Source organism: Chrysochloris asiatica, unplaced genomic scaffold (genome assembly GCF_000296735.1).
Source record: "Chrysochloris asiatica unplaced genomic scaffold, ChrAsi1.0 scaffold00003, whole genome shotgun sequence".
Taxonomy (NCBI): domain Eukaryota; kingdom Metazoa; phylum Chordata; class Mammalia; order Afrosoricida; family Chrysochloridae; genus Chrysochloris; species Chrysochloris asiatica.
Window position 1 is genome coordinate 5,572,147 of NW_006408521.1, and position 12,946 is coordinate 5,585,092.

Here is a 12,946-nt window from a genome sequence, read left to right on the forward strand (position 1 = left end):
AAGAAAGTCTTACCTTTCTCCCTTGGAGATGCTAGTAGGTTTGAACCGCTATCTTTGTGATTAGCAGTCCAGTGCTTATGCTACAGCACCACCGGGCCTGTTAGTATCTAATTATACTTGATACTTTGTTGTTATTGTTTTTAAATGCCTTCCAATCAGTTCTGACTCATAGTGACCCTGTATAGGGTTTCCAAGAAGCAGCTGGTAAGCCTGAACCACTGACCTTGCAGTCCAGTACATTAGCCTACCATGCCACACCAGGACTCTATGTACTTAGTATAGAGCAAAGGAGTCCTTGGGTGGTGCTGTAGGCTATGCATTGGGCTGCTAACTGTAAAGTCAGCTGTTCAAACCCACCAACTGCTTCTTGGAAATCCTATTCAGGGTAGTTGTAAGTCAGAACCGACTCATCAGCACTTAACAAGCAACATATATACAATAAAGACACCCCAGTAGCACAGTGGTTAAATTGCTAAACAAAATGTTGACAGTTCATACCACCACACGGATGAAAGATGTGGCAGTCAGTTTTTGTTATGAGTTGGAAAAAAATGAATGATAATTTCTTGTATCCGTATGTATCTTTAATTCAATCTAATTCCCTGCAAAAACGTTTGTATTTTCTACTAAAAAGCTCTGTTTTTTACTTGCTTGACCTGAATAACTGTTTCCAAATCTGCATCCTCCATATTCTGCCCATTATAAATGCTACTTACTACTCCTTTAAAATTGACAAGGCAAGGAGAAATTAACAGAAAAAGGAGTATTTTCTATTGTTGAAAATCACTCATCTATGCCAAGGAAATTGGAAGACAGCTACCTGGACATCTGATTGGTAGAGATCCATGTCTGTCCCCATTTCAAAGAGAGGTGAACAAACTGAATGTGGAAATCACCAAACAGTATCATTGATATCACATGCAAGTAAAATTTTGCTTAAGATAATTTTAAAAGACTGTAACAGTATATCAACAGGGAACTGCCAGAAACTCAAGTTGGATTCAAAAGAGGATGTGGAACGAGGTATATCATTGCTGACATCAGATAGATGTAGACTGAAAGCAGAGAATACCACAAAGATGTTTATATACTCTTTATTGATTGTGAAAAGACTTTTGGCTCTGTGGTACGTAACAAGCAAAGGTTGCAAGCATAGTGTTGCAAAGGATGAGTATTCAAGGACAATGAACTATGCTCATGAGGAACCTGTACATAGAGCAAGATGCAATTATTCGAACAGAACAAGGGGACACTGAATGGTTTAAAATCAGGGAAGCTGTGCATCAGAACTGTATTCTTTCACCATACTTATTCAATCTGTATGCTGAGCAAATAATCTGAAAAACTGAAGCATTTGAAGAAGAAAATGGCGTAAGCATTGAAGGAAGGGTCATTAACAACCTGTAATATGCAAATAGTACACCCTTGCTGGCTGAAAGCTAAAAGGACTGGAAGTACTTACTGATGAAATCAAAGTTCACAGCCTTCAGTGTGTATTGCACATTAATGTAAAGAAAACACAAATTCTCATCACTGGAGTAATAATTAACGTCATGATCAATGGAGAAACTATTGATGTCAATGACTTAGTTTTGCTCGGATCCACTAATAACACTCATGGAAGCAGCAGTCAAGAAATCAAATGACATTGCACTTGTCAAAGCTCCTGCACAAGGCCTCTTTAATGTATTCATGAATAAAGATACAAGTCTGAGAAGTAAAGTATGCCTGACCCAAGTTATGGTATATTAACTTGCATCATATGCAAGTGAAAGTTGGACCATGAATAAGGAAGACTTTAGAAGAATGGATACATTTGAGTTATTTTATTGAAGAAGAATCTTAAAAGTATCATGGATTGCCAGAAGAGCAACAAATCTGTGTTGGAAGAAGTACAGCCAGAATGTTCCTTAGAAGCCAGGATGGTGAGACTTTGTCTCTCATACTTGGGACGTATTATCAGTAGGGACCAGTGTGTGGAGAATATGTCATGCTTAGTAAAGTGAAGCATCAAGGAAAAACGGTCAGTCCCCAGTGAGATGAACTGACACCTTGGTAACAGCCATAGGCTCAACCTAAACAACAATTGTGAGAATGGCACAGGTACTGGTAATGTTTCATTCTGTCTTGCAAAAGTCACAATGAGTTGGAAGCAACTCGTAGTATCTAACAACAACAGTCTTTTGCATGTGTGTTTTTCCTCTTACTTACAGTGTTTTTAAATTGGTTTTCTAAAATATGTCTATATTCAAACTATAGTAAATAATTTTACTGTTTTAGTTCAATTAGATATAGTTTCCAAAAAGTTATATGTTGCTGTTGTTGTTGTTAAGTGCCATTGACCCACAGCGTCCAGTAGAGGGTGTATATAATAATATTATTTTTAAAAATTAAATTAATAATTTTTGTCTTTAAGAGTTTGATTGACAATAATCTATTTATCTCTAGGAAGTGAAAGATAAATAAAATACACTATTCTGTATTCTAGTTTTTTTTTTTTTCCTATATATCATCAAGTTATATTTTATCATCATCATCAGTGGGGGTGATACTGTCTTTTCAGTTTGAAGAACTTCAATTAGTAATTTGTATTATTATTACAACACTTATAATAACAGCTACTTCATTTTACCAGCATTATGTATAAATAGATTATTTCACATACATGGTGTTTAATTAAAATGAAAAAGGTGTTCTCAGAAAATATACTTTGCTTTAATAAAATGTTTATTGATAACCGCAATCTTATTAAAACATCATTTTAAAACTCTGGAGATCATCAAGTCCTACATCTGTAAAACATGTCTTAAATCTCCTCATCTTTTACCTGAACCCCAACACCTGCCCCTGATCTTTTGTGTTTTGAAGTAAGTGAGACATTTGGTTTGTTTGAGTTGTATATAAAATAAGATCAAACACATTCCATGTGAAGACTCCAGGGGCCTGTGTGTAATTTGCCTATATGTATTTTATTGGTTAGAATTTATGACACATTTGACTGATCCCAGATTATTTCCACTTTCTTTAAGAATCTGTCTTTCTTCTCTAGAGCAGAACATGCAAGTTAAGTGAATTTGGTAGTTTTCTCTGTGAATGTGGGAAATTTTGTGGAAAATTGGAATTTAAAGATAATGGAATTTTCCACAAGGTTTTTTGAAGCTCTCGTGTTTGGGTATAAGTATAGCAGCACTACAAGAGACATGTTATGTTTCTTGGGTTTTTGGGTTGTTTTTTTCTTTAAATAGGACAAGTATGTCATCATGATAAATAATGCATCCTGTACATGAAGAACACATGTGCTCTAGGGGATTTTGCCTTGTGACACTCTTCGCCTTGTTATTTTTAACCAACCCAGGATGTTTGCTCAGTCATGGCTGTTAATAGAATACATTCTGCATGTGCTTTCATTTCTACATCCTGAGTCTTTAGATGCTTAAGTGAACACTAGAGAAAACCTGTATGGACTTGAAATTTTCCTAAATAAGGTAGAGTCCTTAAGCAGTGTACTCCTATTTTATATAATGGTGGTGGTGGTGGTGGTTATGTGCTGTGGAGTTGGTTCCAACTCAGAACAACCCTGTGTAGGGTTTCTGAAATGGTAAATTTTTATGAGAGCAGAAAGCCTAACCTTGCTGCCATGGAACCCTTGGTAGTTTAAACTGTTGACCGTGACATTACCAGTCCGACTCATAATGACTACATTACCAGAGCTCCTTAACTTAGATATTCAAACCTTGGAAACCCTATGCAGGGTAACTGTGAGTCAGAAGCAACTTGACAGTGGTTTAACAACAATATAAATTATCGTTATAAATACAAGTATATATATATATATATATATATATATATATATATATATATCACCAATTTGCATGCCCATCTACAAAGTTAATTGTGGGAATCTCATATTAACCAAATATTTAAGAAACCTGCTGTAATTTTTCTTATTATATGTTTTATTTTTGTCATATGTGCTTTTAAAATAGATGTCTATTTGGGGCTGCTATAGAGATTGTGCAAAGTTTCCTTTTGCAGCAAAGATGTGGAGGACTTGTTATAGGATGGAAAAGTTGCTGAGCATTAAATAGAGGCAGAGAGATAGATAAAAGGAGGTAAAGAGATTATTTTGTCATGTCAATAATATTGTCATTGAAAGTAAGCTGTTAAACGTCTTCATGCTGATGAGTTAATACAGCAAATATAACCACACAAAAGAGAGTAGAGAATCACCAGACAGGCTGACAGGAAAGTACAATAAAGCAGCCAGCTCCAGTGATCAATGGGGCGTCAATTTGTCTTTTGGGTGATAGCACCTGCTACTAATTGGTGTGAAGAGCTCACCAGTCACTATGTGGTTTAGAGCACTCAGCTCTCTCCTGTATATGCTGCAAGAAGCAGGATACCTAATTGTTGTTGCTTCAGTGCCAGTGAATCAACGTGCTGAGCTAATAGCGACAGATAGAGGGCAGACAGATTCCTGCTAGCAGCTTACAGTTAGTGGTTTGTGATAACTAAGGCAGTTGGCATGCGTCTCAGAACATGGAGAATGATGATATGCCTTCTGAGTTAATATGCTGAGGTATTTCTGTTTGTTTTGTTTTTTCTTTTATTTCTAGTAACATTTTCTTGATGACATGAGAGTGGATATTTATGTCTCACAAAAACAAGAAGTGTAACGTGTGAACGAGTCGCCTTGGATCTAGATTATGAGCACTAGTTGTTTTGAAAGGGATTTGAAGGAGGCAGCCTTGACAAGGAAACTTGAAGCATAATCTTACATGGGTTACAGATGAAACTTTAAAATGCCAAGTAAGTTCTTTTCTTTTTCCCTCCCTTATCGAAGTGTTTCAAACGTAAGGCAATGTTGAAGTACATAGAACGTTAAGACATTGCATTAGTACACTGTCTCTCTGACTTAATAGCACTTTCTGTAAATTCTGGTTCAGATCACACAGTGCTAATTGTTTGCTGGAAGAGTGAGCACAACTCATAACCTCTCTGTCTAAAGAATTACTGAATGTTATTCTGATTTTGTTGAGATGTCAGTATAATACACAGAGAGCTACATGCTTTGGAATTATGGCACTGTTTGGTTTGCCTTTAAAAAAAAAAAAAAAAAATTCACTTCCTTAACTACTTTCTTTGCTTTCCTCTCCGTAATAATTTTTTTTGTTTGTTTTTTTTTAAGGAGTGTTAGTTTTGACATGTTATGTTTTAGTTTTGAGTATGCAAATATTGATGTTGGATTTTGTTTTGTGCAGCATTGTTGCTGGAAAACATAATAGATAAACTAAAGTGGCTAGCTATGCCTGACAATTAGCAGCATTATATGTGATGTTTTGTTATAACATAGAATATCTTGATACTTTCACTCCAGATGTCTTAAGTGCATTAGAGTTCTGTCTCCTTTATGAAAGAATCTGGGAACATTAGTCACAGAGTTTGAATCTAGGTAAACTTTATAACATAAAATGAAAGCTAGATAGCATTAACCAGGTTCCTACTCTGTGATGTGGTCTTTGCTTTTAAAATATACTTTATTAATTATAGTTGAGGTAGAATTGAAGTACTCACTTTCAGGCCCAGGCTGCTGACACCCTAAAGTGTGTTTGTGGTATTCACAGATGGTCATCAATTTGATGAAGCAATATCTGGTTATAAAAAGTGATACTTAAGTAGAATCTAATATGACAGCCTTCTGTATGGATAACTTCGAGTTTATACTCGCAGGTTTTTACAAATAGCGCTAATAGTCAAATCTAGTAACCAAATACATTAGGGGATGATATTGTATTGCGTAACATTAGTGAAACAAATCATTAAATACACTTTAATCATAGAATGCTTTCTTTAGTTTGCACAGTGAATATTCTTGTATATGTTTATATCATTTGGGTTTTAAATGCAAACATCCTTGACTTTTATTTTCTTTAGTGGGTTTAGTTGGGCCTTTGGGTGAGTCGGTGCTTTCATGTGTACGTGTGAGTGTTCACATTTCAGCAACTTGATCCTGTTTCCTGGGGACTCGTTCTCCTATAAAATAAAAGTGGGACTTAATGGATGCCCAGTTCCACTGACTGGGGAGAGACTCACCTCTCTACAGTTGCCGTGATGAAAAGGGAATTTTGATCCACATAGTCTTTATCTCAAAGAGCAACCTTTAACATTAACCATTAAAGAACGCTCAGAGGTCAAAACTTGTGTCTGTCTCACTGTTAGCCTCTTCTCTGAAAAACAGTGGAGTGAAGTTTTGAATGTTCTTTATGAAGAAGTTTAAATAAAGCTTCCCATGACCTAGGAGACTTTTTTTTTTAATGGAAAGCGATCACTGATGTTATAATTTGAAAGATTTGGTAGATTAGATGAGTGGCTGAAATATCAAAATTATTTTATAAAATTACTTGTAGTTTATAAATTATTAGTAGTTTCACTAATAATTATACACCTAAGGTGCGTTGAAGTTAGGTTTCTGTTACAAATTCTGTAAGTCCTTCTACAATTATGTTTTGTACAATGTATATTAAATCTTTTTATCATCTATAACATTAGTAGCCGACAGGTAGACACAAGCTGAAGACATTTTCAAAAATGCACTTGTACTGTTATGTGGGTTAAGTTCTAATTTAAATCCAAAGGCAATTATTTACTTTTTAAAAGAACTCATTTTTCTTTAACTCTAAATATATGTAGGTAATTAATGATGCTTTTCTCTTGGTACCAGAACATGGGGCTTTAAAGTAACAGTAAAAGTTAAAACACAGATTTCTATTTTTAGAATATCCTTTTTTCTAAAATTATTGTTGCTGAAGTGCCATACATTTGGTTCTGACTTATAGCAACACTATGTAGCGTAGTGGTTACGAATCGGGCTGCGAACTTCAAGGTCAGCAGTTCGAAACTACCAGCTCTTCCACAGGAGAAAGATGAGGCGTTCTGCCCCTGTAAAGATTTACAACCTTGGAAACCCTGTACAGGGTCTCTATGAGTCGAAACCGACTCCATGGCACATAACAAACCACATGTACAACATAGCAAAACATCCTCACAAACTTTGCTGTGTTTGAACCCATTGTTGAAGGCACTGTGACAGTCTGCCTCATTGAGGGATTTCCTCTTTTTTGCTGACCCTCTAACTTGACAAACATGGTGTCCTGTCCTAGTAACTGGGTCCTCCTGATAACATGTCTAAAGGGTTTCCGGAATGGGAAATCTTTATGGGAGCAGAAAGCCTAATCTCTCTGCCATGTTTTAGTTTTAAGTATGCAAATGTAGGTAACTTTAGGTAACTGAGTTACCTATATATATATGGAGTCCTGGTGTGGCACTGTAGGTTAATGCACTGAACTGGAAAGTTGGTTTGAACTGCAAGATTGGAGGTTCAGGCTCACCAGCTGCTCCTCATAAACCCTGTGCAGGGTCACTATGGGTCAGAACTTACTTGATGTAACTTAACAACAACAACATATATTTATGTATATAAAGTTATCCCCTAAATTTGAACAGTCTATAAGCATAGATGAACATACATACCTTTGTTATAAATGCTCAATGTATAATTTTAGACAATTAAAGCAGCATGTTAGTAATTGTTGTTGTTGTTAAGTGCCGTTGAGTCGGTTCCGACCCATAGCAACGCTGTATAGGGATCTTAGGAACAGCTGGTGAGCTTGAACCACCAACCTTGCAGTTTAAATGGCTTTGCAGTCTAGAGCATTAACCCTCAGTGCCACACCAGGACTCCATGTTAGTGATAACTTGGTGTAAAATAATACAAAACTTCTCTCATAAACCAGCTGTTATTTCTTTATTTTCTGGCACTGAAGCCCCACCCCTGTGTATAATTACATGCTATTGTAATGGAAACTGATGTATGGTTTTAAGTTTCCCTCAGGATCTCAACCTATGAATAAACGCAAATTGGCAGAAATAATAAATCTTAAGTAACCAAACTGCTTCAAAATTGAGTGAGCATGCTTATTTTCTAAAAGTTTAATTTTACTAGGTATTTGATGTAAATAGTAGGTGTTGTTCATAGTACTTTTGTTTTCTTTGTTTTTAGTCCATTCACTGATTTATTTTTAGATGTTCTTACTGTTGGGATGACTGTTGTCCTAGAACCATTGGGCATTCTATGTCCTAATGGTTTCCATGTGTAAAATCAGGCTATTCAACGATAGGATAAAAAAGTTCGTTTTGTTGGATTAGTGTAACTTTCCAAAAGCATTTGTTTATTTATTTTCAACTAAAATGCTACTTGTAATATATATGCTTTCTTTTGTGCCTGGATTTTTCATTTTTGATCACTTTATATTGTGAAGGAATATGCATTCACAATCAAAAATGAGGTTTTGATTTTGTTTTGGACCTCTTATATTAGTTTCATGCTCAAACATCATGGGAATGCATTCAGAATTATTCAAATGAACTTGGGAATTCTTTAGTGCTTATAATAGATTTTGAGTGAGAATTCAGAGATAATATGAATAATTAGCACAGCTATAGTCTCTTGGTAGACTCTCTGGATAAGTTCCAAAGATTCAAAACACCCAATCATTGAACTGATGTATAAATTTCAAATATAGATTCAAATGTTGCAGAATCAATGAATATACACAGAAATTCCAAAGGTGACCCTCAGCTCCTTACACATTTGGATAAAGGGTAGATGTGAGGAGGTGATTTAAAATGTTCAAATAAATAGAGTGTAGTCACCTCCTGGACTTGAAGGGCTGTGAAAATGAATGTGAGTAGTTTCAGCCTGTAAATAAGTCATATACTAATGAGTAAGAAAGATATGTGTGCAAACACAGAAAAATCTTTATTTTCAGGAGAAGACTTATTTTCCTTGTAAACATTCCCTAAACATTCTTTTCCTTTGTGTCATTGTCTATAAAGTTCAGTCTATCAGAGTTTTTATAGAGATCAATCAAGATAATAAAGGAGAAACCTTAAATTCTTACATAATCTAATGTGCAATTATTCTAATCTATCAATTATTTCTCATAATTATAGTGTGTATGTGTGTATAAATAAACATTAACAACAACAAAACCGTTTCCACTCTAAAGAGTTAAAATTTCTACCTGAGAACTATGATAGACAAATATCCTTTTATCTCACAAGTTGCTTAAAGTTTGCAGTCAACCTTAAATATCAATCAGATCATGGTTATTGAGGCTATAAATGGAAAAGGCAAAAACAATCATTATTTCAAGAAACTAAGGGAAATAAAGCAGTTCTCCTCTCTTGACTGGTAAATGGAAAAATTCAAAGCTTGTTTATTGCACACTTTGATGGATAGGAAATTGACAGGAGGTATAACTTTTAGAGTGTAAGCATTCTTAGGCCATGGCAGATGTGTAGTCTCTATTACTTTGAGAAGTCATTCATTTTAATGCCTAGTGAAAAGGCGGGTTTCAGGCAGTATTAAGCACTGTTTCCTGAACTGGGAGGACAGTGGTGTGTGCAATGAAGTGCATCATTCAAATGGGAGCCTAGCTAATGAATGCTCTCTCTGTTGTTTTCATGGAAGTGTCAGAATGAGCCTTTTCTAATTCTGCATCACTGAATCCTTACGGAAATGCAAATTGTTTATCCAAGGACAGTGACTTTTCTTTTTACTTTATCATGTAAGGGACTGATTTCTTCAACTTTAAGGCACACCACTGGAATCCAGAAAAGGTTCATTAAAACTGGATGAGAGGTTATTTCTTTAGAAACCTAAATTTCTGAGAGACCGAGTCACAGAGGTATCTCAGGAAGACACTCAGAGAGACACTGAAAGAGACACACAGAGATAGTTACACAAAGAGAAATGGAGACTCACATAGGAGATGTAAACAGAGAAACATCTAGTGAAAGATGGGCAAAAAGAGAAAAATGGCAGAAAGAGAAAATTTTAAATGCACAGTGAAAAAAAGTAGAGGTAGAGAAAAAGGCAGTAGGGTAAGCACAGATACACTAAGAAACATGGACAGATGGAAAGAGACAAACAGAAAAATATAGTGCTTGAGTAGCCAAGGTAAGAAATGCTAGATGGAGAAATAGAGAAAGAGACAGAAGCAGAAAGGGAGACTGAAACAGAAGAGAAAGACAGACAATAGACAGATGCAGAGAAAGAGAATGAGCCTCTGATTTAGAGATGGAGAAGTGGGACAGAGTGTGTGTGTGTGAGAGAGAGAAGGAGCATAGAAGAGTAAATGGCTCTGTCACAGTCTTTCCTTTCAATATTTATTTTTGTTTAAAGGATACAGAGCAAGACATGCACCCGTTCAATAATTTCTACACATACAGTTCAGAGAAATTTGTTACATTCTTCAGTTTCTCAACAGTATCACCTTTTATACTCAAATTGTTTCACCACTGACTTAGACTTACACTTCTGGCTTTCCTAAATTATTCATCTGTACCATAGCCAATTTAGGAGTCCTGGTGGCATAGTGGGTTATGCATTGAGCTATTGACTATAAGATCAACTATTAAAAATCTACCAAGTGTTCCAAAGGGGAAAGAGAAGGCTTTCTCCTGCCATGAAAATTTATAGGCTCAAAAACCTTACATAGACTCACTATGTGTACATGATCAATTTGTCTCACACATGACTTCTGATGTGGCATTGTAGGATCAGCATTCGACTGCACACCACAAAGTCGGCAGTTCAAACCCATCAGCTGCTCCTCAGTTCCTCCTGGGAAATGCTATTCAGGGTTGCTATGAGTCAGAACCAATTCAAAGGCACTTAACAACATGTTGTTATATATATGTTGTTAAGTGCCATCAAGTCAGTTCCGACTCAGTGAATATATATATTTTTTTCAAAGAGGACAATACTCAAAGCACGTGTCCTTTACTAATGAGATAAACTAATGGCTATAACTGTTGCCAAAGGGACAGGATGGTAAAGAAAAAGTAGGCTCAGGTGAAACCTAGCTTAAACATTTTGCTTCTGCATCATACTAGCAGAGAATACCAGAAGGATGTTTACCTGTGCTTTATTGACTACGCAAAGACTTTCGATTGTGTGGATCATGACAAGTTATGGACAACATTGAGAAGTATGAGTATTCCAGAACACTTAATTATACTTCTGAGAAATCTGTACCTAGACCAAGAAGCAGTTGTTCAAACAGAACATGGGAACACTGAATGTTTTAAAATTGGGAAAGGTGTGAGACAGGGTTGTATTCTTTCGCCATACTTACTCAACCTGTATGCTGAGCAAATAATACGAGAAGCTAGGTTCTATGAAGAAAAATGTGGCATCAGGATTGGAGGCAGACTCATTAACAACCTGCGATATGCAGATGATACAACCTTGCTTGCTGAAAGTGAAGAAGACTTGAAACATTTACTTATGAAGATCAAAGAGCACAGCCTTCAATATGGATTACATCTCAATGTCAAGAAAACAAAAATCCTCACCACTGGACCAATAAACAACATTCTTATCCATGGAAAAAAGATTGAAGTTGTCAAGGACTTCATTCTTCTTGGATCAACTATTAACACTCATGGAAGCAGCAGTCAAGAGATCAGACAATATATTGCATTGGGCAAATCTGCTGCACAGGAACTTTTTAAAGTATTGAAGAGCATAGATGTCAGCTTGAGGACTAAGGTGCGCCTGACCCAGGCCATGGTGTTTTCAATAGCCTCATATGGATGCAAAAGCTGGACAGTGAATAAGGAAGATCGTAGAAGAATTGATGCTTTTGAGTTGTGGTGTTGGAGGAGAATACTGAAAGTGCCATGGACTGCCAAAAGAACCAATAGATCTGTTTTGGAAGAAGTGCAGCCAGAGTGCTCCTTGGAGGCCAGGATGGCTAAGCTTCGTCTCTCATACTTTGGACATATTGTCTGGAGGAAACAGTCGCTGGAGAAGGATGTCATGCTGGGTAAGGTGGAGGGTCAGAGAAAAAGAGGAAGACCCGTAATGAGATGGATTGGCCAGGTGGCATCATTGATGGACTCTAGTGTGGCAGCGGTAGTGAGGTTGGCCCAGGATAGGACATTGTTTCGTTCTGCTGTGCATGGGGTCGCTATGAGTCGGTTCCGACTCGATGGCACCTGACAACAACAACATCATACTAGCGAAAAGATTGAGCAACGTGAACACGTTGTCTAACCTGTCAAAGCACTGGTAGCTGTCTGTAAAAGGTTGATAGAGAGTGAAGTTAACATATGTAAAACATTCTAGCACAGAGACTGAAACCAACAAATGTCTCAGTAAATGGGGATTGATATTTTAATTATTGATAATATTATGGTAAAATTCTTGAAAGCAGAGGATTTGGAGTCAGAGTCCAAGTCAAATCCAGTCACTCTATATTTCTAAGGAAATGTGGTAAATCTTTTACCATTGATAAGCCATACTTAGTTGTTGTTGTTGTTGTTAGGTGCCATAGAGTCAGTACCAACTCATAGAGACTCTATGCACAACAGAAGGAAACACTGCCCAGTCCTGGACCAACCTCACAATTGTTGCCACACTTGAGCCCATTGCTGTTGCCACTTTGCCAGTCCATCTCCCTGGGGGTCTTCCTCTTTTTCTCTGACCCTCCACCTTACCAAACATGATATTTGTCTTCAGCGACTTGTCCCTCCTGACATTATGTCCAAAGTTTGAGAGATGAAGACTGGCCATGGCTTTGTCAGGCACACCTTAGTCCTTAAACTGACATCTTTGCTCTTGAACACTTTTTAAGAGATCTTGTGCAGCAGATTTGGTAATGGAATATGTTGTTTGATTTTTTGACTGCTGTTTCCGTGTTAATAGTGGATCTAAGCAAACTGAAGTCTTTGACAACTTCAGTCTTTTCTCCATTTTTCATGATGTTATTTATTGGTGTACTTGTGAGTATTTTTTGCTTCTTTTACACTGAGGTACACCCCATAATATACACTGTGGTCATTGATCTTTGTCAGTATTTTAAGTCTTCTTTGCTAT